Source organism: Scyliorhinus canicula, chromosome 2 (assembly GCF_902713615.1).
Source record: "Scyliorhinus canicula chromosome 2, sScyCan1.1, whole genome shotgun sequence".
Classification (NCBI taxonomy): Eukaryota; Metazoa; Chordata; class Chondrichthyes; order Carcharhiniformes; family Scyliorhinidae; genus Scyliorhinus; species Scyliorhinus canicula.
Genome location: NC_052147.1, coordinates 148,748,871 through 148,773,453, shown reverse-complemented (window position 1 = coordinate 148,773,453; position 24,583 = coordinate 148,748,871).

Below are 24,583 nucleotides of genomic sequence, written 5' to 3'. Positions count from 1 at the left end.
GTTTTGAGCCGGTGGGGATAGATGGCATGTATAGGAAGTGGTGCTGGTTCAGGTGAGGGATTTGTACCTGGAAGAAGGGTTTGCCAATATAGAGGAACTGAAGGAGAGGTTAGAGCTCCCGAGAGGAAGTGAGTTTAGGTACCTGCAGGTAAGGTATTGGTCCTTTAGAGGATGAGAAGGCAGTTTTAATAATGGGAGATGAGGAAATGGCTGAGGAACTGAATAGGTTTTTTGGGTCGGTCTTCACAGTGGAAGACACAAATTATATGCCAGTGACTGATAGAAATGAGGCTATGAAAGGTGAGGACCTTGAGAGGATTGTTATCACTGAGGAGGTAGTGATGGGCAAGCTAATGGGGCTAAAGGTAGACAGGTCTCCTGGCCCTGATGGAATGCATCCCAGAGTGCTAAAAGAGATGGCTAGGGAAATTGCAGATGCACTAGTGATAATTTACCAAAGTTCACTCGACTCTGGGGTGGTCCCGGCAGATTGGAAATTAGCAAACGTGACACCACTGTTTAAAAAAGGAGGTAGGCAGAAAGCGGGTAATTATAGGCCAGTTAGCTTAACTTCGGTAGTAGGAAAGATGCTGGAATATATCATCAAGGAAGACATAGCGAGGCATCTGGATAGAAATTGTCCTATTGGGAAGACTCAGCATGGGTTCATAAAGGGCAGGTCGTGCCTAACTCATTTAGTGGAATTATTTGAGGACATTACCAGTGCAGTAGATAACGGGGAGCCAATGGATGTGGTATATATGGATTTCCACAAAGCCTTTGACAAGGTGCCTCACAAAAGGTTGCTGCATAAGATAAAGATGCATGGCATTAAGGGTATGTAGTAGCATGGATAGAGGATTGGTTAATTAATAGAAAGCAAAGAGTGGGGATTAATGGGTGTTTCTCTGGTTGGCAATCAGTAGTTAGTGGTGCCCCTCAGGGATCAGTGTTGGGCCCACAATTGTTCACAATTTACATAGGTGATTTGGAATTGGGGACCAAGGGCAGCACAGTGGCGCAGTGGTAGCACTGCAGTCTCACGGCGCCGAGGTCCCAGGTTCGATCCCGGCTCTGGGTCACTGTCCGTGTGGAGTTTGCACATTCTCCCCGTGTTTGCGTGGGTTTCATCCCCACAACCCAAAGATGTGCAAGGTAGGTGGATTGAACACGCTAAATTGCCCCTTAATTGGAAAACATTAATTGGGTACTCTAAATTTATTTTTTAAAAAGGAATTGGGAACCAAGGGTAATATGTCCAAGTTTGCAGATGACACTAAGATGAGTGGTAAAGTGAAAAGTGCAGAGGATACTGGAAGTCTGCAGAGGGATTTGGATAGGTTAAGTGAATGGGCTCGGGTCTGGCGGATGGAATACAATGTTGACAAATGTGAGGTTATCCATTTTGGTAGGAATAACAGCAAACGGGATTATTATTTAAATGATAAAATATTAAAACATGCTGCTGTGCAGAGAGACCTGGGTGAGCTAGTGCATAAGTCGAAAAAAGTTGGTTTACAGGTGCAACAGGTGATTAAGAAGGCAAATGTAATTTTGTCCTTCATTGCTAGAGGGATGGAGTTTAAGACTAGGGAGGTTATGTTGCAATTGTATAAGGTGTTAGTGAGGCCACACCTGGAGTATTGTGTTCAGTTTTGCTCTCCTTACTTGAGAAAGGACGTACTGGCACTGGAGGGTGTGCAGAGGAGATTCACTAGGTTAATCCCAGAGCTGAAGGGGTTGGATTACGAGGAGAGGTTGACTGAGACTGTACTCGTTGGAATTTAGAAGGATGTGGGGAGATCTTATAGAAACATATAAAATTATGAAGGGAATAGATAGGATAGATGTGGGCAGGTTGTTTCCACTGGCGGGTGAAAGCAGAACTAGGGGGCATAGCCTCAAAATAAGGGGAAGTAGATTTAGGACTGAGTTTAGGAGGAACTTCTTCACCCAAAGGGTTGTGAATCTATGGAATTCCTTGCCCAGTGAAGCAGTTGAGGCTCCTTCATTAAATGTTTTTAAGATAAAGATAGATAGTTTTTTGAAGAATAAAGGGATTAAGGGCATGGTGTTCGGGCCGGAAAGTGGAGCTGAGTCCACAAAAGATCAGCCATGATCTCATTGAATGGTGGAGCAGGCTCAAGGGGCCAGATGGCCTACTCCTACTCCTAGTTCTTATGTTCGCACGGAAGGTTTGGAAAGAGTTCCCCAGGTTACTAAGGTACCCCGTGTTGGAGCGACGCTGCTTCCAGATGTGGAAGGGGAGGGCAGGATCGGGGACATATGCAGGTGGCTGGGAGAGCAGGTAGGTCAGGTGATGAAGATTAAGAGGAAGCTGGGACGGGAGATAAACTGGGAAGTATGGAGTATGGAGTGAGGCGCTACGAAGGGAAAATGTGACTTCCTTGTGTGTGAAGATGAGCCTGATACAGTTCAAGGTGGTGTATAGGATGCACATGACTCTGGCAAAAATGAGTGGGTTCTTCCAGGGAATGTCAGACGAGTGCGAGAAGTGTGGGTGGGGACGAGCGAATCATGTTCATGTGTTCTGGGGCTGCGAAAAGTTGGGGAGTGTTCGCGATGCTAAAAAGGATAGTGGGGGAGAAGGTTCAGCTGGACTCATTGGTGGTGATATTTGGGATATCAGAGAAGCCGCAGCTGATGGCGGGGAGGACGGCCGATGTTGTGGCCCTCGTCTCTCTGATTGCCCGGCAAAGTATTCTGCTGGATGGCAGTCAGTAACGCGACCGGGAGTGGCGGCCTGGCTGGGGGACTTATATGACATTCTTTGGCTGGAAAAGATTACGTACGAATTAAAGGCTTTGAGGATGTAGGGGATGTTCGTGGCCATGTTTGAGGTGCTGTCCTTTTCCGGGGGGGGGGGGGGGGGGGGGGGGGGGGGGGGGGGGGGATGGGGGGAAAAAGGGGAAAATTTGTACACTGTATAGTTGTGTGTTGGGGAGTTTGTCCGCCAAATTGTTTATGTTTTGTAACCTTCTGTGTTCATTTGAAATAAAAAACATTTGAAAAAAAAAGGTCTGATCACCCCAACTGTCTCCACCCACTTGGACTTCAGTGCCTACGTGCCCCACCCCAGGAGATCAATGGTAGCATAGTTACAGTGAGGAAGTGAAATTCTTATGACTATGGGGCTCAAATACGTAATTGCAAACAATAGAAAAAAGCAGAATAAGATTTTTTAAATTACACGGCTAATAGGTGGCAAGTACAGTTGGACGTGCAGCAATGTAAAATCGCCAGTATAGGATCACAGTTTTAAAGGTGCAGCATGTTTATCAGGAATAAGATTTAGCAGTTATTATGATTAAAGCTATATTTAAAATTCTCATCCTTGCTATCACTGTTGGCTCCTCCAGCCCGCATGCATCCAATTCTGAGTTCTTGCACGCCCACGATTTTCATCCGTCCACCACTTGCGACCCTGCTTTGAGCTGCCAAGGCCCTCAATCTCTGGAATTCCCTCCCTGAAACCTTTTTCACCCCCTCTACCTCCCCTCCTTCAAGATGCTCCTTATAACCTGCTTCCTTGACCAAGCTTTTGGCTTTCTGTCCCAATATCTCTTGATGTGACTCGGTGTCAAATTAATATTCCTGTGAATTCCATTAAGAATGTGTAAGCTGTTCCAAGATTTGTGAACTGGGTAAAGCTATTATACAAGGAGCCGAAGGCGAGTGTCCGCACAAACAATATCAGCTCGAGATACTTTTCTCTCCACCGTGGGACGAGGCAGGGATGTCCTATGTCCCCCCTGATGTTTTCACTTGCGAATGAGCCGTTGGCCATCGCATTAAGAGGTTCGGGAGCGTGGAAAGGAATAGTGCGGGGGTGGAGGGAGGAGGCTGGAGCATAGAGTGTCCTTATATGCCGACGACTTGCTGCTGTATGTGTCGGAACCGAGTGGGTCGACAGGGGGAATATTGGAGCTACTGCGAGTATTTGGGTCGTTCTCGGGGTACAAGCTGAAACTGGACAAGAGTGAGTATTTTGTGGTGTCTCGGCCGGGGGTGGGGGCAGGGGTGTGGGGGCTGCCATTCCGTAGGGTAGGGACTCACTTTAGGTATCTGGGGGTGCAGGTTGCCCGGGGGAGGGGGAGGCTTCGCAGGTACAACATCATTAGTTTGGTGGGGAGAGTGAAAGCTGATCTGGCGAGGTGGGATGGTCTCCCTCTGTCACTGGCGGGTCGGGTACAGGAGGTTAAAATGAATGTGTTGCCGCGATTTCTGTTTATTTTTCAATGCCTACCGATTTTCCTCCCAAAAGCTTTTTTCAGGGAGATTGAGGGAAGAATTACCTCGTTCACATGGGGAGGGAAGGTGGCCAGAGTTAGAAAGGTGCTGCTACAGAGGGGAAGGCAGGCAGGGAGTTTGGATCTCCCGAACCTGATGTATTACTACTGGGCGGCGAATGTGGAGAAGGTGCGGAGCTGGGTCAGAGGGGTTGTTTCCCAGTGGGTCAAAATGGAGGAGAGTTTGTGCAGGGGGTCGGGACTGAAAGCACCAGCAACAGCGCCATTCCCGATAGCCCTGGGAAATACTTAGGGAGTCCGGTAATAATAGTTTCATTGAAAATCTGGAGGCAGTTTCGCCAACACTTTGGGTTGGGGGCAGGGTCAAGGGAAATGCCGATTCGGGGGAACCACAGATTTGAGCCAGGGAGGTGGGATGGAAGTTTTCGCAAATGGGAAGAGAAGGGGATTAAGACCCTAAAAGATTTGTTTCTTAGGGGTTGGTTAGCAGGATTGAGGGAGCGAAGTATGGGCTGGAGCAGGGGGAAATGTTTAGATACATGCAGGTTCGAGATTTTGCCAGGAAGGAGATGCACAGCTTCCCGGAGGAACCGGTCTTCATATTGCTGGAGGAGGTGCTGACGACAAGGGGGCTGGGGGTAGTGTCAGCAGTGTACGGAGCTATTTTGGAGGGGGATAAGGCACCACTGGAGGGGATCAAAGGGAAGTGGGAGGAAGAGTTGGGAGAGGTTATAGAGGAGGGGGTCTGGTGTGAGGTGCTCCGGAGAGTAAATGCCTCCACCTCGTGTGCGAGGTTGGGGCTGATACAGCTGAAGGTGGTATACAGAGCGCACCTCACGAGGGCGAGGATGAGCCGATTCTTTGAAGGGGTAGAAGATGTGTGTGAACGTTGCGGGAGGGGCCCCGCTAATCACGTTCATATGTCTTGGTCCTGTCCAAAGCTTGGGGAGTACTGGAAGGAGGTGTTTAGGGTAATTTCCAAGGTGGTGCACGTGGAATTGGACCCGGGTCCCCTGGAGGCCATATTCGGGGTGTCGGACCAGCCAGGGTTGGAAACGGGTGCAGAGGCAGATATCGTAGCCTTCGCCTCGTTGATCACCCAAAGGCGGATCCTGCTGGGATGGAGAGCGGCCTCTCCACCCTGAGCCCTAGTGTGGCGGGTGGACCTATTGGAATACTTGACCCTTGAGAAGGTTAAGTTTGAACTGAGGGGAAGCTCGGAGGGGTTCTACAAGTCAAGGGCATTATTTATTCTGCACTTTCAAGAACTGGATAACATCGAACATTAGTTGGGGGGGGGGGGGTTGGGGGGAGGGGGGCTGTGTATATTAGAACATAGAACATAGAACAGTACAGCACAGAACAGGCCCTTCGGCCCTCGATGTTGTGCCGAGCAATGATCACCCTACTCAAACCCACGTATCCACCCTATACCTGTAACCCAACAACCCCCCCCCCCCCCCCTTAACCTTACTTTTTAGGACACTACGGGCAATTTAGCATGGCCAATCCACCTAACCAGCACATCTTTGGACTGTGGGAGGAAACCGGAGCACCCGGAGGAAACCCACGCACACACGGGGAGGACGTGCAGACTCCGCACAGACAGTGACTGTCTGGATGACTATGAGTAATCCCGGATTCCTTTTTGTCCTTTGTTTATGTGAACATGCGGGCTGATGTTTGGGGGTTGGTGGGAGGATGGGATTGTTGTTATTGTTATGGGGATTGACATATTTGTTGCTGATTATTGTTGGTGGGTGTAAATTCGGGACAAAATGTGAAAAAGGAGAATAAAAATATTTAAAAAAAAGAATGTGTAAGCTGTTGTTCCAAAAAAACAAGGCAAATAAGATTTAGGGACTGCATTATAGAAGATCAGTAAACATCAAAATGCTTTTTATTCCCGTTGATCAGACTGGATTGAAAGTACTGTGCAGTCACCTAATTAATCTGGGATACATGAACCATTGAGCTTTGTGAAGACAGAGTAATCAGATCTGTCTTTCTTGTTAAAGCAGTGATGTACCATCAATTGGACACGAGTCGAGATGAAGATCCAAACATTAGGCTTTAATCGACTAGTTGTGTGCCCGGCAGTCGACTTACAGAGAAAGGCCGACTGCCGGGTCCTACGGGTTCTTATACCCCGCCTCGTAGGCGGGACTACTTGCCTCCCGACCAATTGGTGAGCAGTCACATGACTAGTCTCAACCAACCAGCCGAGAGGCACATGACCAGCCTGAGCCAATGGGCAGTGAGTGTTCTGAACCAATGGCAGATAGGTACCGTAAACCTCCTAGTCATATCACCACATTCACCCCTTGTGGAGAACGAAGCCGGGGGGGGGAGTAGGAAGGTGGGGGGGGGGGGAGGGGGACTGTAGGACTGGTGATATGACTAGAGCTTGTGAGGTGTACCAAGGTAATTGGTGGCTGCCCACTGGCTCGTGACGATTGTGCAAAACAATGAACAGTATACACGTAAAACGAGAGAAAAAAAAATGTGCAACATGTACATTGGAACTCTGAATGACACAAGGTGTCCGATAAAAGTCCAGTGGAAACATCAGATCGACACGAACAGTCTGTCGGGCGCCCTCGATGTTCTACTGGACCGTCGCAGCGGTGCCGGTGACGTCGGGCCGGTGGCCGTCCTTGACTCCGGGAGTGGCGGTTGTGATCCTGTGTCTGTACCCCTGGTCGGTGCCAGTGAAACTCTGGCTGGGGGAGCGGGTTCCTGTGCACTGGGTTGCGGGGGTGCCGGGAGCGCCAGGGGGAATGGGAACTGGGAGCAGGGCGTTGGTGTGGGGGGTTGAGGCCGCACGCCGGAGGGTGCCAGGTCACGAAGGGAGACCGTGTCCTGCCGACCGTCGGGATACTCCACATACGCGTATTGTGGGTTAGCGTGGAGTAACTGGTCATTCAACCAACGGGTCGGACTTGTGCACCCGCACATGCTTCCGGAGCAGGATGGGCCCGGGGGCGGCCAGCCAGGTCGGGAGTGGGGATCCTGCGGACGACTTCCTGGGAAAACAAGAAGACGTTCGTGAGGTGTTTGGTTTGTGGTAGTGCAGAGGAGAAACCAAATTGAATGGAGGGCGTCGGGGATGACCTCTTGCCAGTGAGAGATAGGGAGATCTCTGGACCGTAGGGCCAGCAGGACGGTCTTCCAGACTGTGCCATTCTCCCGCTCGACCTGCCCGTTACCCCGAGGGTTATAACTGGTCGTCCTGCTAGAGGCGATGTCCCTGCTGAACAGGAATTGACGCAGTTCGTCGCTCATAAAAGAGGACCCCCGGTCGCTGTGGATGTACGCGGGGTAACCGAACAGGGAGAAAATGGAGAGGAGGGCCTTGATGACGGTTGTTGTGGTCATGTCGGGGCAGGGGATGGCGAAAGGGAAGCGGGAGTACTCGTCAATCACGCTTAAGAAGTAGGTGTTGCGATTGTTGGAGGGGAGGGGCCCTTTGAAGTCCATACTAAGACGTTCAAAAGGGCGAGACGCCTTTACTAAATGCGCTTGCTCGGGGCGGTAAAAGTGCGGTTTGCACTCTGCGCAAATGTGGCAGTCTCTGGTCATGGTCCTGATCTCCTCGATGGAGTAGGGCAGGTTGCGGGTCTTGATAAAGTGGTAGAAGCGCGTTACCCCTGGATGGTAGAGGTCCGCGTGGAGGGTACGGAGGCGGTCAATCTGCACGCTGGCGCAGGTACCGAGGGACAGGGCATCAGAAGGCTCGTTGAGCTTCCCAGGATGATACAAGATATCGTAGTTGTACGTGGACAACTCGATCCGCCACCGCAAGATCTTGTCGTTCTTGATCTTGCCCCTCTGTGCATTATCAAACATAAAGGCCACTGACAGCTGGTCTGTGAGGAGGGTGAACCTCCTGCCGGCCAGATAGTGCCTCCAGTATCGCACAGCTTCACTTCAACTATTTTCCACCGAGGAATGGCGGAGTTCGGAAATGTGGAGGGTCCGGGAGAAGAAAGCCACGGGACTGCCCGTTTGGTTCAGGGTGGCCGCCAGAGCTACATCAGACGTGTCACTCTCGACCTGGAATGGGAGGGTCTCATCGATAGCATGCATTGTGGCCTTTGCGATATCCGCTTTGATGCGGCTAACGCAATGGCGGGCCTCCATCGACAGTGGAAAAGTATTCGTTTGGATGAGGGGGCGGGCTTTGACAGCGTAATTGGGGACCCACTGGGCGTAGTAGGAAAAGAAGCCCAGGCAGCGTTTGAGGGATTTGAGGGAGTTGGGGAGAGGGAGTTCCATCAGGGGGCGCATGCGTTCGGGATCGGGGCCTATCACTCCGTTACGCACTACGTAGCCGAGGATGGCTAGACGGTCAGTGCGAAACACGCACTTATCCTTATTATAAGTGAGGTTAAGGGGTTTTGCGGTACGGAGGAATTTCTGGAGGTTGGTGTCGTGATCCTGCTGATCGTGGCCGCAGATGGTGATGTTATCAAGATACGGAAATGTCGCCCGTAAGTCGGATTGGTCAACCATTCGGTCCATCTCCCGTTGGAAGACCGAGACTCCATTTGTGATACCGAATGGAACCCTAAGAAAATGATAGAGGCGCCCATCTGCCTCGAACGCGGTGTACATGCGGTCACCCGCGCGGATGGGGAGCTGGTGATAGGCGGACTTAAGATCCACCGTGGAGAAGACTTTGTACTTCGCGATCCTGTTAACCAGGTCGGAAATACGGGGGAGAGGGTACGTGTCCAGTTGCATAAACCTGTTGATGGTCTGACTGTAGTCAGTGACCATCCGGTTTTTCTCCCCAGTCCTGACCACCAGCACTTGGGCTCGCCAGGGACTGTTGCTGGCCTCGATGACTCCTTCCTTCAATAGCCTCTGGACCTCGGACCTGATGAAGGTCCAGTCCTGGACACTGTATCATCTGCTCCTAGTGGCGACTGGTTTGCAATCCGGGGTGAGGTTTGCAAATAAGGAAGGGGGGTCCACTTTGAGGGACGCGAGGCTGCAGACAGTAAGGGGGTGAATAGGGCCGCCGAATTTGAAAGTCAAGCTCTGCAGGTTGCACTGGAAATCCAGGCCCAAGAGTGCCGGAGCGCAGAGGCGGGGGAGGACGAGGAGTTTGTAGTTTTTAAAAACTCTCCCTTGGACCGTGAGGTCCGCTACGCAGCACCCGGTGATGTGGACGGAGTGCGAACCTGAGGCTAGAGTTATCTTATGCTTGACTGGATGAACGGGGAGCGCGCAGCATCTTACCGTATCAGGGTGGACAAAACTTTCTGTGCTCCTGGAGTCTAGTAGGCAGCTCGTTTTGTGTCCATTCAGAAGTATCTGTGTTGTTGCCGTAGAGACCGTGCGTGGGCGCGACTGGTCGAGAGTCACTGCAGCGAGTCGTGGCAGGAGGTCTGGGTCGTCTTCATTTGCAGAGTAGTCACTGGTGGGGTCTTCTGTGTTGGTCCAAAATGGCGGAGCCCGTCGGCCGCACGTGGTGTCGGAGCCCCAAGATGGCGGTGCCCGGTGCCCACACATGGCGTCCGGGGCCCAAAATGGCGGCGCCCGTGGGTAACTCGTGGGGGCTGCAGTCAGGGGCAGAGAAGTCCGTGGGTCACTTGTGGTGGCTGGGAGCGGCGGTAGGGGGGCCTGTGTGCCGCGCGGGGCCCTGGGGAAGCGCGGGGGGGCGATCCACGGTCGCTGCGCGGAACAGCAGCGACCGACTTTGACTGACAGGTCACCGAGTAATGACCTTTCTTCCGGCAGCTTTTACACACTGCGGAGCGGGCCGGTCAGCGCGGGCAGGGGTGCTTTGCTAGGCCACAGAAATAACAGCGTGGCCCCGTGACCTTATCGGGGTGCCCTGCAGCGCAGGCCTGGGGGGGTCAGAGTCAGCGGGGGACAAGGAGGTTGCATGCCACGTTGCCCCCCGCGCGGCCGGGGGCATATGCGCGGGTGTTTCGGTCGGCAACCTCCAGGGAGGATGCGAGGGTCCGTGCCTCAGCGAGGCTCAAGGTGTCTTTCTCTAACAACCTCTGGCAAATTGCAGAGTGTTGCATGCCTGCAACGAAGGCATCACGGATTAACAGTTCTGTGTGCTCTGCCGCAGTAACTTGCGGGCAGGCGCAATTTCTCCCCAGGACAACGAGGGCCCGATAAAATTCGTCAAGGGACTCACTGGGAAACTGCTGCCTTGTAGCCAGGAGATGCTGTGCATAAACATGGTTAACAGGCTTGAGGAAATGTCCTTTCAGAAGGTCCATGGCTGCGTCATAATCTCGTTCGTCCTCAATCATCGAGTAGACGGCGGTGCCCATGCACGAGTGGAGGATGTGAAGTTTCTGCTCCTTGATGGGCTGGCTGTCTGTGGTGGAGAGGTAGCTGTTGAAACACGCCAGCCAGTGTTTAAAAGTTGCTGACACGTTTGTAGCATGCGGGCTGATGCGGAGGCAGTCTGCTTTGATCCGTAGCTCCATTTTAAACTTCTAGTCGATTAAATTGATGTACCATCAATTGGACACGAGTCGAGATGAAGATCCAAACATTAGGCTTTAATCGACTAGTTGTGTGCCCGGCAGTCGGCTTACAGAGAAAGGCCGATGCCGGGTCCTACGGGTTCTTATACCCCGCCTCGTAGGCGGGACTACTTGCCTCCCGACCAATCGGTGAGCAGTCACATGACTAGTCTCAACCAACCAGCCGAGAGGCACATGACCAGCCTGAGCCAATGGGCAGCGAGTGTTCTGCACCAATGGCAGATAGGTACCGTAAACCTCCTAGTCATATCACCACAAGCAGTTTGTTAATTTGCTAAGTTAATTTGGTTGCTTAAAAGGAGTGAAATGTTTCCAGCAGTGATCACACTTCTTTTGTGTAGCAGGACCTTTGAGAGGAGCGGGAATCTATCAATAATTGCAGGAAGGGGCCAGGGCGAGTGTCTGTATTTGCATGGATAGGCAAGCGTGATAGTATTTGGAGAACATTACCAATACAAACCTTGTAGCAAAACCAGTGGCAAAAAGTCCAGAAGAAAACAACCAAAATTATGTCCAGGTAATAAAACAGCAAAAACTGCCAAAAGCCCTTATTTTCTTATAGAACCTAGATTTCAAGGTGATCTAATTTTAAATATGAAGATCAAGGGATATTAATGAATATGATCCAGGCACATTATTTATCTTGACAGATTTCAAATACAGAGGACAGATCTCAAATAAGATCTCAAATAAGAGGAGATGCAAGTTAAGAATTAAAAGGTCAAGAGCAAAGATTTGTGCAGAATTACTTAATTTATCCACTTATGCATCGAGTCATTGGCGAAAGGCATGAGGTAAAAATGTATTCCCAAGCCAAACATGCCTTTTTGGAGAGAAGGAATCAAAGGGATATGTTCGGACAAGTCAATAAGGTTCTTTGAAATGTCAGGGTGAATTCAGCTTTAATAATAATTCCCTGGTGTGTTTTTTCAATCTTTTGATGTAACCCTTTGACAAGTTGTAGTTAGGCTGAATGGTGCTTTTCAAGCATCTAGATGTGTTAACTGGGTTTATACCTTCTGAAACCTAATGATCAGTATATTTGCCAATATATGGAATTCAAAGCAAAAGAACGGGGGTACATAATTCAGGAAATCAACACTACTTGATTAACAAGTGTCAGTCAGTACTGTGGTGATATGCACATATGCACATCTGTATATAACTGTACATAGTTGCACCAATGTATATAACAATACCAATGGATGCACTTCCAGGGGCGACCATGGTGTGAGTGGTCGCACATTTGGTGGTTCCCGCTCGTGGTGGACTTATTGGACCTTTCCCCCCGATATCTGGTGGATTTGATTGATAAAACAAGGTGCTGGTGCAGTTGAAGAGTAGGATTCCCCACAAGTGTATGGGTTCGTGGACCAGAAGTGGGCTGAAAAGAAGAGAACAATGGTCGAAGACGGGAATGGAGCCTACGATACAGGGGAATATGGGTCAGAGTCCGAAACTGCCGGCCCAGTGGTCGATGGAGCAACTTGTGGCCTTTCTCTATGAGAAATTTGCTCAGCAGAGAAAGGAATATCTGGAAGACCTGGCCAGGGTGGTGGAACCGAAAAAGGCAGGGATCGATCATAATGAGGCTAGGGAGTGGGGTGTCCTTACCCCAACAATGTCACAGGCTATGAACTTCCCCATTCTGAAGCGGGAGAAGGACCCAGAACAATGTGGGTCGTACAGGCCAATCTCTTTACTGAATGTAAGGATTGCTAGCCAAGATTTTGGCCTTGAGAATAGAGGATTGTGTCCCAGCGGTGATAGGGGAGGACCAGACGGGATTTATCAAAGGAAGGCAATTAACGGCCAACGTTAGAAAGCTCCTGAATGTTATCATGATGCCCTCCGAGGGTAGGGAGGTGGAAGTAGTGGTCGCTATGGATGCGGAAAAGGCCTTCGACCGGTTGGAGTGGAATTATCTGTGGGAGGTCCTTGGGTGGTTTGGGTTTGGGCAGGGCTTTGTGGACTGGGTCCGGTTGCTGTACCAGGCACCGATGGCGAGTGTGCGGACGAACCGAGTGAGCTCGGTGTATTTTCGACTGTACCAGGGACGAGGAAGGGATGTCCACTTTCTCCACTGTTGTTTGCCTTGGCTATAGAGCCGTTGGCTTTAGCGCGGAGAGTTCAAAAGACTGGAAGGGGTTAGTCCGGGGGAGGTTGGTGGAGCATAGGGTCTCGTTATATGCGGATAACCTATTCTGTATATTTCTGACCTGTTAGGGGGGGATGGGGGAGACCATGCGGATCTTATGGGAATTTGGCAGGTTCTCGGGGTACAAATTGAATATGGGTAAGAATGAGGTTTTTGTGATCCAGACGAGGGGGCAGGAGAGGAGACTGGGGGAGTTGCTGTTTAAAGTGGTGGGAGGGAGTTTCCGGTATTTGGGAATTCAGGTGATACGGGGATGGGAGCAGCTACATAAATTAAATATCAGGCCGGTTAAGTGAACAAATGAAGGAGAACTTTCGGAGGTGGGACATGCTCCCGTTGTCACTGGCGGGGAGGGTACAGACCGTAAAGATCAGTCCTCCCGAGGTTTCTGTGTGTTTTTCAGTGCCTCCCGATTTTTATCCCAAAAGGGTTTTTTAGGAGGGTGAATGAGGTTTGTGTGGGCGGGTGAAACCCCGCGAGTAAAGGAAGTGCTGCTGGAGCAGGGTCGAGGGGGCGGGGGGATGGCCTTACCGAACTTTAGGAATTACTACTGGGCGGCAAATGTAGATCAGGAAGTGAATAGTGGGGGAGGGGTCGGTATGGGAGCAGCTGGAAGCGGCATTGTGTAGGGGCCCATGATTAGGGGTACTGGTAACGGCACCTCTACCGTTCTCGCCGGTTCAATACTCCACACGCCCGGTGGTGGCTTTTAAAAAATAAATTTAGAAGACCCAATTCATTTTTTTTTTTCCCCAATTAAGGGGCAATTTAGCATGGCCAATCCACCTACCCTACACATCTTTGGGTTGTGGGGGTGAAACCCATGCAAACACAGGGAGAATATGCAAACTCCACAGGGACAGAGACCCGGAGCCGGGATTGAACCTGGCACCTTGGCGCTGAAAGGCAACAGGGCAAACCCACTGCGCCACCGTGCTGCCCCGGTGGTGGCTTTGAGAGTTTGGGGGCAGTAGTGGAAGCATTTCGGAGTGGAGGGAGCGTCGGTGTGGGCTTCAATTTGTGGTAATCACCAGTTTGTGCCAGGGTGGTTGGATGTGGGGGTTTCGGAGGTGGCAGAGAGCAGGGATTGAGAGGCTGGGGGATCTGTTTATCGATGGGAGCTTTCCATGTTTGCAGGGTTTAGAGGAGTTTGAATTGCCGGGAGGGAATGGATTTCGGTATCTGCAGGTGAGGGACTTTGCACGGAGGCAGGTCTCGACCTTTCCACCTCTACTGCCACAGGAATACAGGATAAGGTAGTTTTGAAAACGAGAGTGGGGGAGGGGAAGGTCGCGGAAATTTATAAAGAACTTATGGAGTGGGAGGGAACACAGATGGGGAGGTAAAGTGTGGGAAGGTGAGCTGGGTAAGGAGCTAGAGGCAGGTCTGTGGGAGGATGCTCTAGAGTAAAGTCAACACATCCTCATTGTGCGCCAGGCTCAGCCTGGTACAATTTAAGGTGGTTCACTGGGCACACATGACAGTGGCCTGGATGAGCAGGTTCTTTGAAGGGGTGGAGGACAGGTATGGGAGGTGTGCGTGAGGGCCCGCAAACCATTTCCACATGTTTTGGACATGTCCGAAGCTCGGGGATTTTGGTAGGGATTTGCTATTGTCACGTCCATGGTTTTAAAGACAAGTGTAGCGCCGAGTCCAGAGGTGAGAGAGGATGACGCTTTGGCCTTTGCCTCCTTGGTAGCCCTTATTGGCATGGAGGGACTCGGAAATTGGGGGTTTAGGTTAGCGACATAGCTGGGATTCTCAGGCTTGAGAAAATCAAGTTCACTCTAACAGAATCAACGTTAGGGTTCATCTGGAGTTGGCAGCCGTTTATCGACTTCTTTGGGGAAAATTAAACTGTTAGCAGCTATAGGGAATGACGGGTGTAGGGGCAGATAGTTTAGTTTAGTTTAGGCGAGACCAGCAAGTGGAGGAGGCGGGAATGGGGAACTGTTGTGTAAGCCATGTTGGCTGGGTATTGGGTTGTTGGCTGGGTATGGGTGTTGGCTGGGGGTGTGTTATTTACTGGGTTATGTTTACATTTGTAATTACTGTTATAAAATTATAAATGCCTTAACAAAATGTTTTTTAAGAAAAAACAATCCCAATTGTAGCCATCTGGCTACTTCCAACTAGGTGCAGAGGAACTCGCAAAGACTGGTGGGTAAAATGGACAAGCCAAGACTCAGGCAGGCTCAGAGCCTGAAATGCATATTTCATATGGGGTTCATTGGGTTGGCCTTCCGTGGTAACCCTGCGCTGTGTGGTAATGGGGTTCATTGGGTTGGCCTTCCGTGGTGACCCTGTGCTGTGTGGTAATGGGGTTCATTGGGTTGGCCTTCCGTGGTAACCCTGTGCTGTGTGGTAATGGGGTTCATTGGGTTGGCCTTCCGTGGTAACCCTGCGCTGTGTGGTAATGGGGTTCATTGGGTTGGCCTTCCGTGGTAACCCTGCGCTGTGTGGTAATGGGGTGCATTGGGTTGGGTGCTGCCTGTGCAGTCGGTGGTGAGGGTGCTTTTCTTTTCGGGGCCTGGGGGGCTCTATTCTGATTCTCGGACTCACTTACGTACCGTTGGGCGGTTTCACTGAGTTCCTGCCAATCGGGGCCGTCTTCCTGGTCGAGCTGTGGGCCAAAGGTGTCTCTAAACCCATTTTGAACCGATAGCGGGGATTGCAACCTTGCAATTTGCTGCCTGCATTTGGCATGATCCACCGAATTCTGCCTCTGTTCCGTGGTGGAACTGTGGAATGCGCGCAGGGCTGTTTTTAGGTCCTCGTACTGTTTCTTTACTGGAAATTTCTCTTACGGGAAATTCGGAACAAGGGGAATAAAGCAGCGGTGCAAACATGGGTAGACCTCAATCTATTTTCCGGTTTACGCAACTCCCGAAAGTTTCACGCAACAAAATCTATCGAGTTAGTACGCATGCAAATTACACACATTACGAATTCTGGAGGTTTGATCGATACTGGTTTCGCTTGTGGTTTCTTTTACTTTGCCAATTTGGATTCTAATTCAAATGCTTTTGTGGGTTCTCTCGGAGTGACACGGTCACTTCTGGGTCGAGTCCCGTCAGATGTTGCCAATAACTGTTGTGTTTTCTTTTCCTACTCTGTCTTTTCTGGGCTCTGTTCCAATTATGGCAATCAATGGATTCGCCTTCTTTCTATATTGTCTATGTCCGAATGCTTAGAGTCGCATGGTATCAAATGATACCACCACAAGTTTCAACTGGCTATCAATCAAAGAGCCAAACACCAGTGAGTTCGTTCAAGGTCAAGGGTACTTTATTTACACACAATTAGTCAGGCAACATGAACACTACTAGTTAACTACACCTATCGACTAAGACAACCTCTACTTATCTTCGGGCACCCGGCTTAGGTCAGAAAACAGTGGCCGCTGTTCAATTCTGGATCTCTCGGGTTCGAAGGAGTAACTGCTGCTCAGCTGGGCTCATCCATCTGGTAGCGGGCGTTGAACTCAAACTCGCTTCTGATGTTGCTGCGATTGGCGATGACCGTGACCGGGGTACCAAGGCCAAAAGAGAGCAAACATACGGCAAACTCTTCTTTTTATACTCAGGGGGTTTTCATGCTCTTTTGGACAGTCCTTCGATTTGGGCCTTACTGATTTGGTGATCCCTGATCACTCTGTTCGATTCCTTAGTCAATAAATGGGCGGGGATCTGGATAGCTGGGCGTGAACCAAGCGGTCACTGACCCCGTTGTTTGCGTTTCGCTTGAACAGGGAGTGATGCCGAAGTGTCTGGGGCTGTCCCAGTTTCTGGAGTACCAGTCCTTTGTTTTGGTGAAGATGGGCCATCAAATGTTATTCAGCCCTATTACAATGCTAATTGGACGGAGTTTCGATACCGTCTGGACTTCTTGCTGGCAAGAAGTTTTCTTGCCTGAAAAGAAAAGCACCCTCACCACCGACTGCACAGGCAGCACCCAACCCAATGCACCCCATTACCACACAGCGCAGGGTTACCACGGAAGGCCAACCCAATGAACCCCATTACCACACAGCACAGGGTTACCACGGAAGGCCAACCCAATGAACCCCATTACCACACAGCACAGGGTCACCACGGAAGGCCAACCCAATGAACCCCATTACCACACAGCGCAGGGTTACCACGGAAGGCCAACCCAATGAACCCCATTACCACACAGCGCAGGGTTACCACGGAAGGCCAACCCAATGAACCACATTACCACACAGCGCAGGGTTACCACGGAAGGCCAACCCAATGCACCCCATTACCACACAGCGCAGACTTACCACGGAAGGCCAACCCAATGAACCCCATTACCACACAGCGCAGGGTTACCACGGAAGGCCAACCCAATGAACCCCATTACCACACAGCGCAGGGTTACCACGGAAGGCCAACCCAATGCACCCCATTACCACACAGCACAGGGTTACCACGGAAGGCCAACCCAATGAACCCCATTACCACACAGCACAGGGTCACCACGGAAGGCCAACCCAATGAACCCCATTACCACACAGCGCAGGGTTACCACGGAAGGCCAACCCAATGAACCCCATTACCACACAGCGCAGGGTTACCACGGAAGGCCAACCCAATGAACCACATTACCACACAGCGCAGGGTTACCACGGAAGGCCAACCCAATGAACCCCATTACCACACAGCGCAGGGTTCCCACGGAAGGCCAACCCAATGAACCCCATTACCACACAGCGCAGGGTTACCACGGAAGGCCAACCCAATGAACCCCATCACCACACAGCGCAGGGTTACCACGGAAGGCCAACCCAATGAACCCCATTACCACACAGCGCAGGGTTACCACGGAAGGCCAACCCAATGCACCCCATTACCACACAGCGCAAGGTTACCACGGAAGGCCAACCCAATGAACCACATTACCACACAGCACAGGGTTACCACGGAAGGCCAACCCAATGCACCCGATTACCACACAGCGCAGGGTTACCATGGAAGGCCAACCCAATTAACCCCATTACCACACAGCGCAGGGTTACCACGGAAGGCCAACCCAATGCACCCCATTACCACACAGCGCAGGGTTACCACGGAAGGCCAACCCAATGAACCCCATTACCACACAGCGCAGGGTTACCATGGAAGGCCAACCCAATGCACCCCATTACCACACAGCGCAGGGTTACCACGGAAGGCCAACCCAATGAACCCCATTACCACACAGCGCAGGGTTACCATGGAAGGCCAACCCAATGCACCCCATTACCACGCAGCGCAGGGTTACCACGGAAGGCCAACCCAATGAACCCCATTACCACACAGCGCAGGGTTACCATGGAAGGCCAACCCAATGAACCCCATCACCACGCAGCGCAGGGTTACCACGGAAGGCCAACCCAATGAACCCCATTACCACACAGCGCAGGGTTACCATGGAAGGCCAACCCAATGCACCCCATTACCACACAGCGCAGGGTTACCATGGAAGGCCAACCCAATGAACCACATTACCACACAGCGCAGGGTTCCCACGGAAGGCCAACCCAATGAACCCCATTACCACACAGCGCAGGGTTACCACGGAAGGCCAACCCAATGCACCCCATTACCACGCAGCGCAGGGTTACCACAGTAGGCCAACCCAATGAACCCCATTACCACACAGCGCAGGGTTACCACGGAAGGCCAACCCAATGCACCCCATTACCACACAGCGCAGGGTTACCACGGAAGGCCAACCCAATGCACCCCATTACGACACAGCGCAGGGTTACCACGGAAGGCCAACCCAATGCACCCCATTACCACACAGCGCAGGGTTACCACGGAAGGCCAACCCAATGCACCCCATTACCACACAGCGCAGGGTTACCACGGAAGGCCAACCCAATGAACCACATTACCACACAGCGCAGGGTTACCACGGAAGGCCAACCCAATGAACTCCATTACCACACAGCGCAGGGTTACCACGGAAGGCCAACCCAATGAACTCCATTACCACACAGCGCAGGGTTACCACGGAAGGCCAACCCAATGAACTCCATTACCACGCAGCGCAGGGTTACCACGGAAGGCCAACCCAATTTTGTATACACCACCCCATTATCCACCTCCCAGTTACGAGATGCTCGCGAGAAGATAGATACTTTCCACCCCACATCGGACCCACATCCCTTTTTCGAGTTAGTAAAACAACAACCCCTGATGTATGGTTTAGATGAGCCGGAACAGGTTAAGCTGATAGTTATGTGCTTAGACCCCTCAGTTAGTTCAGCCCTTCCCGACCCACAAAATGTAGGAGGAGGTAGCTCCAAGAAATGAAAATGACCATTTTAGATGCCATAGGATATAACAGAAGAGACCCGGTAGACGGATTCAACCAGTGCAGGCAGAAAAAGGGAGAGCATCCAACAGCGTTTGCTGGACGCCTTTGGATCCATTTTACTGCAGTATTCAGTGAGTTAGCCCGCGCCCATCTATCAGCAGACAATACGGCCAAATAGACCCATATTCTAGTATCCCATGCCACAGAGGCAGCACAGAAGGCATGCGCCAATTATGACCCCTCAGACCCAGCACACAATGAAGTGTGGGTTCTGAAATGATTATCCAGAGCGAGGGAACAGTCCATTCAGAAAAAGGCAGAGCATGAGAGAGTGGACGCCACAATGAATCCAGTAAAGGCACATCAAGACCCCGCATGGGTAAATGAAGGCAGAGGTACAGAGCACAGGAATGCTATAATTGTGGACAGAAAGGACATTATGCCCGAGAATGTCAAGCCCCCCCCACCGAAGCAGCAAAGGAATCAGCACCCAACCCCCCCACCCCCCCCCCCCCCCCCCCCCGCCCCCAGAAACAATACCCGGCCCATTCACAGCGTTAGTGCCCGACCAGATAATTCGGCCACTAGTGGCACTGATTGACGGTGTTCAGGCTCTCCAACTTGGGTCTGCGATACCCTTTGGGATACGTTCGGAAGACCGGTAGTCACAGGCACAGTCCGGGGACACCCCGTAGAGTTCCTTTGGGTCACACGAGGGTCCCGAATCATGTTAAACTCCTCCATCATGTACCAGAAAGAGATATGGCCCACTACGGACACCATTACCCTTAGTGGCTTTACAGGTCACCTCCAGCAGGGACACATCACAGCCCCTGTGGACGTACAGCTCGGTAATATTAGGGCAAAACATTTGGTTGTTTTAGTAGACTTGCCCCAGGCAGCAGAACACATCCTAGGTATCGATTTCATGAGTACACACAACCTTTCATTCAACCCAGTCAACCGATACATATGGAAAATGGCTGGAGCAGCACGAGCCCCCGCACACTCACAGTAGGAGATTATGCCCATAGAATCAACTCAGTAGGAGAGTGCTGCCTTGATCCACAAACCATTACCACAGACAAAGCAGTTAGAGAGGTCTTGAAAAGACATAAAGCAGCATTTGCCCAGCACAAGCATGACTGCGGCAAAATCCCGGGTGTAGTAAACATTACAGGTCCTGATCCCAAACCCTAGAAACAGTACGGCTTCCCCCAGCAAGCCGGGGGAGAGATAGCCAAGGTAATTCAAAGCTAATTGAAGCAAGGAGTCATTCACCCTCTTGCATCGACAAATAATGCCCCGATTTGGCCAGTAAGAAAACCCGATGGATCATGGCGACTGACCATCGACTACAGGGAATTAAACAAAGTGACTCCCCGAGCAGCCCCCACCGTTGCCACAAGTCCAGATACCATGTTGAGACAGGGACGGCAGTCAAAATATTTTACAGTATTAGACATCAGTAACGGCTTTTGGTCCATACCACTGGACAAAGCATGCCAATATAAATTTGCGTTTACCTTCCAGGGACAGCAGTACACGTGGACGTGCCTTCCACAAGGCTTCTACAACTCCCCCTCCATTCTTCACAGACAATTGGCAAACGGATTATCTAAATTTTCCCGCCCTGAATGCCTTGTTCAGTATGTGGACGACTTGCTCCTACAGACTGACACCAAGGAAGAGCACATCGCGCTTCTTCCTGAATTACTAGAATTCCTTACAACGATTGGATGCAAAATTAACCCCAAGAAAGCCCAAATCCTTCAGGAAAAAGTGACTTATTTAGGTACAGTCATCACGCATGGGGAAGCGTGAAATAGAACTCAAACGAATTGATTCCATTGTAAATTTGCCCTTGCCCCAAAACGTTACAGCACTCCGGTCATTTTTAGGACTGGTAGAATACTGTCGGAACCATATCGACGGATTCGCCACAAAAGCAGCCCCACTTTCCGAGCTACTAAAGAAACAGGCACCATGGAAATGGCTTCCACAGCACATGGATGCTGTGGATGCATTGAAATGCGCCCTGAGCATAGCCCCCGCTTAGCAGGCCCCAGACCCACACTCCCCATACGCGATAGAGGTAGCGACCACAGATCGCACCCTTTCGGCCATTCTCCTGCAGGAAAGGCACGATCATCTAGGACCCGTAGCCACTGCCCCACGAGTCTTAGATCCGGTCGAACAAGGATTTTCAGCCTGCAAGAGGCACCTATCAGCAGTTTTCTGGGCGGTACAGTACTTCTCGTACATAACCGGACTCAACCCAGTAACCATTTTGATCGAGCACACCCCGACACAGCTTTTATTGGACGGCAGACTAAAGGACGGCACAGTAAGCCAAATTCAAACAGCGCGATGGACCCTACTCCTACAGGGACGCAACATCACTGTAAACCGGACCAAAACGCACACGTTTCTGGCTGATAATTTGCATTATACAGGAACCCCACATGAGTGCGAGATCACAGCCCCAGTGCACAGCACAGACCCCTTTGTTCCCTAGTCGGTACCAAGAAGGACAGGTATCGGACCCCAGCCCACAGACAAAGCACTGAGAATTTACGTAGATGGCTCCTCCACAGTCCTTGAGGGAAAAAGGATAACAGGCTGTGGTATTTATATAGAGGGCGCGCAGCAACGCACTTTAGAACAGATTGCTTTAAAGTTGCCTGGACACTTAGGTTCGCAGGCAGCCGAGTTAGCGGCCATTGCTTACATTGTCCAGCACCCCGATTCATTCCCGACCCCTGCAGACATATATTCAGACAGTTTGTATGTCTGCAACAGCCTTACGGAATTCCTACCCCTGTGGGAATCGAAAGGATTTATTTCCGACGACGGAAAACCTCTACCCTCAGCCCCATTGCTCAAACATATCCTTCAGACAGCTAAAGGCAGGAAATAAGGTATCATCAAAGTAAGAAGTCACCATCGTTCCTCCCCACCCAGTCATGTGAAAGCTGACGCCCTAGCAAAGGCAAGCTCAAGACATGGCCACTTTTGGCAACCCCATGAGAGTACCTTATTGCACGCAGTTCAGATCTCACAGACCAACATCCAAGACCCAGCCCAGGCACAGAAAGAAGACAAAGCATTAAAAGACATTTTAAAAGGGAACTTCCTAGCTCCCTATGAAAAGTTTAGAAATTCTTTGACGGTCCATGAGGGAATTGTTTTAAAGGATGGAATTTATGTCGTCCCCACCAAGGACAGCAATGAGATCATTTGTAAGTTCCATGACAGACATGGACATCAAGGGATTGAATCCACCCTTGCCCACCTCAGACCCCTCTGATGGTGGCCCGATTTGAAAACCGACTTGTCCCACTACGTCGAAAACTGTTTAATTTGCACTCAAAACAACCCCGATAGGTACGTGAAAAAAGCCCAGCTAAGACACACCCACCCGCGTAAATGGCCTGTGGGCAAACCTCCAATTGTATTATATTGGTCCCCTCCACTCTCCTGCAGAAATGGATACAAATATGTGTTAGTGGTGATAGACATATTTACAAAATGGGTCGGTGTGTTCCCATCGAGAACAAACAGCCAAGGCCACCGCAAAGATCTTAACAGAACATATTTTCACAAGATGGGGACTCCCCTGTAGTATTGAGTCGGACCAAGGTTCTCACTTTACGGGAAGGGTCATGAAAAATGTAATGACGATATTTGGGATTAAACAAAAGTTCCACATTGCCTATCACCCGCAGTCCAACGGCATTGTGGAGCACATGAATCGGATGCTAAAGGCCACCCTTAGGAAAATGATGCAGCAACACAACACAACAAGGGACTCAATGCTCCCATTCGCACTGATGTTTATTAGGAACACAGTGTCGAGCTTTACAGGATATACCCCCCATACCCTCATGACCGGACGATCCATGAAGGGTACAGAATACGTATTTGGACTTGATTTGGACAGCCCCGCAGTCACCGCCTTGACCCATGAGAAAGCAGTCCAGCACATGGTAGACAATATTAAAGCAGCACAGCTCGCTGCAGCTGTTCGACTAGGTGCCAAACGAAAGCAGAGTAAGGCCTGCTTTGATAAAAAGTGCACCCAACAGAATATACAGACGGACAGGAAGTAATGATCACCTTATACAACCCTAGCTCATTCCTCTCCCCTAAATTTGCAGGACCCTATTCAATCTCCGACAAAGTAAGCCCCTCAGTTTATAAAATCAGGTTTCCAAATGTAAAATCAGGATGGTTCCATATTCCAGCTTAAGGATTATGGAACGCAATGCAGCCACTCACACCAGCTCTCATTAGAGATGGCAGACTATGAGGACCCACCCACTGACAACCCAAGTTCCCCCTCCCCCAGCAGCAGCACGTCCACAGACACGACCTTGACCCCACCCCCCAGAATAAAATTTCACCCTGACGCTTGATTCAGCTACCAACGACAGCGACAGCACAACTGAAGCCCCTGAAAGACCCGAATAAAGATCCCATGAACCAGGCCCCAGTCACTACAGGCCCAGAGACCCTGACCATGATATGCTCAGCCCCTTTGAAATGATTTATCTGCCCAATCTGGAACCTGGCCCGCCACCCGACGATAGTGACACTCCCCTGACAACCTCCCTACAGAACATGAAGCACTGGCACCATGACAATTCCTGTCGCTTGATGAGGAATGATGAAATGGACCCCACATCGGTACACGCCGCGTTAGCATGCAAACTCCATGAAAGAGTTTGGCACCCGGGAGATGGAGACAACTCCGAGTCTGACTCCCACCATGGTAATCCCTTTGTAAATTTTTTTGAAATGGAATCTTGAGGTGTCGTCCAGATGATGAGAGTCAGGAACCGATGGAGATTTACGGTGTCCTGTTGCCCTTCCCGGCAACCCTTCGGTTGCTATTCCCCCCACATACTATTTACATGTAAGAAACATGTAACACAGAATTTTTTGGATGTCTGTCTCCAAAAATGGCTGTTTTTTTAAAAAATGAGGGAGTCACATATGATAACAATCATAATGGGAGAATTGACATTAAGAAGACACAGACGGACATACGAGATGTTAAACAACACGATTATAACAGATACTATACTTGTTCCCTTAGAGAGGTACGAAGACACTCGACGGCGAAGGAAAACCTAAATAAGTGACGGCGACCCTCATGATCGGCATCGTGATCATCGCTGGAACAGTCCAGTTGCACACGTTACCCACTTCTACCCCTCTTACCAACAGGCCCCAAACACAACCACCCAACACAACACCCCCAGCCCGGACACTACACTACACACACACCCAGCTACCGATCAGTGGTGTGCAGAGGGGGG